Here is a 4,853-nt window from a genome sequence, read left to right as displayed (position 1 = left end):
TCTATGATTGTAGTTCTGATGACAAAGCTGTTGCAGAAAGATGTTGTAATAGCTCGATTTAGGGGCAAAACGGAACAGTGGTTTCAAAACCACGAATCCGAGGTTGAAAATTTTATGACTGGGTGTTTAATTTGATGTTTAGGACTAAATTGAAATAGGTGAAAAATGTGTGTTCTAGTTCATAAAGTACTTGATTGAAATGGGGGTTTTAAGTAGAGGTCCTTAAATAGTAATTAGACCATTATACTAGTTTGGACAAAAATACCTAAAGGAAGATAAAACACCATAGTTTTTAATGGAGGACAATTTAGTCATTTGGTAAATAAAATAATAAAATGGGAAAACAAAGCCAAAATTGGTATCATCTTCACCAAGCTTGGCCGAAACTCTCATAAACACCATAGCTAGGTTTTTCCCAAGCTTTCAAGCTTTATAGTAAGTGCAGTCAAGCCCTGTAACGCCCCGCACCCGAGACCGTTGCCGGAGTCGAACACGAGGTGTTAACGAACTTAATTCATTTATTTACACAGGTCATTTTAAAATTTCCAGACAAGCTGGCTAACTACGTCACTGTCACCTTAAAAATCATATCTCGAGTTCCAGAACTCAAAAACTGATTCCGTAAATTTTCCCTGAAACTAGACTCATATATCCATCTACATATTTTTTTCTAGAATTTTTGGTCAGGCCAATTAGTACAGTTTATTAGTTAAAGTCTCCCCTGTTTCAGGGTTCGACTACCCTGACCTTCATGCATTACGACTTAGATATCTCTCTGTACAGAGCTTCAATACATATGCCGTTTGTTTCTAATGAAACTAGACTAAAAAAGTAATCTTTACATAAAAAGAATGACTTCTAATTATTTCTGGTTAATTTATGGTAAATTTACAAAGTCAGAACAGGGGATCCAGTAACCGTTCTGGCCCTGTTTCACGAAAACTTAAGCATATCATAAAATACGGCTCATATGGTCATTTTTCTTCTTCCATATGAAAATAGACTCATCAAGCTTCGATTAAATAATTTATTCATTATTTAATTACATTCCTACTATTTTTAGTAAATTTTCAAACTCACATCACTGCTGCTGTCAGCATCTATTTTAAGGTAAATTTCACCTATTTCATAGTTTTCATGATTCAACTAGCCATTGGACATACATAGCGCCAAATATGATCGTGATTAACCATTCCAATGGCTAATCATTGCCAAGCATTTCCACACCTCTCAATAACCATATATATACAAAATGATTTTAATACTATGCTCAAAATATTTAAGCCATTTTCACATGGCTATCCGAATATATACACATTACCAAAGGTACTTGATTAACAACAAAGGTTAGTCCTATACATGCCATTATCAACGTTTAACTAAAAGAGTACCAAAAGGGCTTAGATAGTGTGGACGACTTCGACTTCGACAATCCCGAGTCCGATAGCTGACGAACAAAAATCTATAAAACAGAGAATTAAAGAAACGGAATAAGCATTTAATGCTTAGTAAGTTTTGAGTAACGAAATTATTTACGACTAAAGTATAGCGTTCATATGACTAAATGAATAATTTCATATATGCACATTCTCAAATCATAATTTCTTCACGCTTCAACCAATATATTCATACACAGGGTATCAAACCTAACTAGAGGCCGGAAGCTCGTTAATCAATTGAGCGAGTACTATTTGAAAGGAATCAACCTTTCCGATGCATATACGAAACATACCTTATCGTTTGTATTTTATGAGCGTATTAATTGAAATTATTACAGCAAGATCGCTCGCTTCCAAACCCAAGTATCTTCGAGATTTAGCCAGATATAGCAACTCGCACAAATGCCTTCGGGTCTTAGCCCGGATATAGTCACTAGCATGAATGCCTTCGGGACTTAGCCCGGATATAGTCACTAGCACAAATGCCTTCGGGACTTAGCCCGGGTATAGCAACTACTCGCACAAATGCCTTCAAGACTTAGCCCGGATATAGTAACTTGCACAAATGCCTTCGGGCCTTAGCCCGGATATCATCCGAATAATCAAGCACATATACCAATAAATCATGACACATCCATATTTCATTATCATAACTAGAATTCAAACACAAGACGCTTATCAACCATTACCATTTTCGGCTCAATAGCCACATACAAAGAGCATGATTTTGATTTGCTTTATAACATGGTCTCTATACACATTCGGCTACCCGTCATAGGTATAAACTAATCACCTCAATATACAATTCAAGTAGAACCATTATATCACTGTTTATTTGTTATGCTTATATGTCATGACTCAATCAAATCATAAACTAAGTTTCATTACTCGAAAACTTACCTCGGATGTTGTCGAACGATTTCGACGGCTATTCGATCACTTTTTCCTTTCCCTTATCCAACTTTGATCCTCTAGGCTCTTGAGCTAAATCAAACAATTTACTTCCCAAATTAAACATAGTCATACGACATCCATATACATTTTATACTAGCCGAAATGTACCATCAAGATATACTTTACTCAAATAATTTACCTTGGCCGAACATGTATAATGTTTTGTAGCTTAATAAATTTAACATACATTATGTATTTATAATATTTGTGCAGCCAATTATCCATGGTCATACACACACAATAAAAAATAAATACCAAATTTTCATATCCTTTATGCCCTAAGCCGAATACACTTGTCATGTTCACCTACATTTGTCAAGTACAACATTCTTATATTCGGCATTAGTATCAAGCATAATAGCCAATTCTTCCCACCTTGAATCTATGCATCTATTTAATCATAGTTTATTCAAGCACTCATACAACAAGATACATCCAATTTAACAAGAAACAAAAACCTTATTTCTCCATAGCTACTATGGCCGAAAGTTCTAGGCATCTCAATACCGAAATTTTTAACATGGGTTGCCTAAAGAACTTGGTGATGAGTTCAAATTAATCTAACATTTCAAGCAACTTAACACATCCATATAACTAAAAATTCTAAGTTTAAACACAATACAACATTTTAGCACCATGGCCGAATATCATCTCTATCAAATAGCAAAAGAATTTAAACCAACATCTAAAAATATGCATGAATTTCATGGAATAACTTCAAACATACCTCTTCCTAAACATCAACCAACCGAACATGAAGCAAGAGAATCCTCTTCTTCTTCCTTCCTCAAGTCACGGCAATGGGGGAGCATGGATGAGACAACTTTGTTTTCATCACCCCTCCCTTTTCATTACTTTATTACTAACCTTTTATTTTATTATTTCTAACATAAAACATTAACACAAAATGTTTATAATATGCTTTAACCCATAGCATGGCCGGCCACCATATTGATTTTTGGTTAATTTGACATGCAAACCCATCATTTTTATAACATGCATTAATAGTTCCTTATAGATTAACCTATCACATTTCAAAAGTGTCACACATAAGTCCTATTAACTAAATTCACATGCAATCGACTAAATCGAAGCTTAAAACTTTCACACATTCATATTCACATATTTTAGACAATAAATATCATATTCAAATACTTCGGTGACTCGGTTTAGTGGTCCCGAAACCACTTTCCGACTAGGGTCAATTTAGGGCCGTCACAACTCTCCCCCACTTAAGAAATTTTCATCCCCGAAAATCTTACCGGTAAATAGGTTTGGGTATCGTTCTTTCATGGAGTTCTCGGTTTCCCAAGTAGCTTCTTCGATCCCGTGTTTGAGCCATAACACCTTTACTAACGGAACCTTTTTGTTTCGCAACTCTTTCACTTCACGAGCTAGGATACAAATCGGTACTTCTTCATAACTCATATCGGCTTGAATTTCAACCTCGGAGGGATTTATTATGTGCGAAGGGTCGGATCTGTAACGTCGAAGCATCGAAACATGAAAAACATTGTGAATCTTCTCGAGATCAAGGGGTAAAATCAATCTATATGCCACTGGACCAACTCGTTCAGATATTTCATACGGCCCTATAAACCTCGGACTCAGTTTGCCCTTACGGCCAAATTTGAGTATCTTTTTCCAAGGTGAAACTTTAAGAAACACTTTGTCTCCCACCTGATACTCAATATCTCTTCATTTTAAATCCGCGTACGACTTCTGACGATCTGATGCTGCCTTCAGACTTTCACGAATTATTTTTACTTTCTGCTCAGCATCTTTAATCAAATCAACTCCGAAAATTTTACTGTCACCGAGCTCGGTCCAAAACAATGGTGTACGGCATTTACGACCGTACAAAGCCTCATAAGGCGCCATCTTAATACTTGATTGAAAACTATTGTTGTAAGCAAATTCAATCAAAGGTAAATACCGCTCCCATGAACCACTAAACTCAAGGATGCAACATCTCAACATATCCTCGAGTATCTGAATTATCCGCTCGGATTGACCATCGGTCTGGGGATGAAAAGCGGTGCTAAAATGCAACTTGGTACCCAAAGCTTCTTGCAATTTCTTCCAAAATCGCGAGGTGAATCTCGGATCTCTATCCGACAGAATAGAAATAGGTACCCCGTGTAGTTTTACAATCTGAGAAACATACAATTCAGCTAGTTTATCCAATGAGTAATCCGTACGTACGGGAACAAAATGAGCCGACTTAGTCAGTCTATGAACAATAACCCAAATCGCATCTTTCTTATTTGCCGACAATGGCAACCCAGATACAAAATCCATCGTGACTCGACCCCATTTCCATTCAGGTATCATGATCGGCTGAAGTAAACCTGTAGGCACTTGATGTTCCGCTTTCACTTGTTGACATATTAAACACTTTGAAACAAAATCGGAAATGTCTCGTTTCATACCATGCCACCAAAACTGACGTCTCAGATA

This window comes from Gossypium hirsutum, chromosome A10 (assembly GCF_007990345.1).
Source record: "Gossypium hirsutum isolate 1008001.06 chromosome A10, Gossypium_hirsutum_v2.1, whole genome shotgun sequence".
Taxonomy (NCBI): domain Eukaryota; kingdom Viridiplantae; phylum Streptophyta; class Magnoliopsida; order Malvales; family Malvaceae; genus Gossypium; species Gossypium hirsutum.
Note: the sequence above shows the minus strand (reverse complement) of the source record.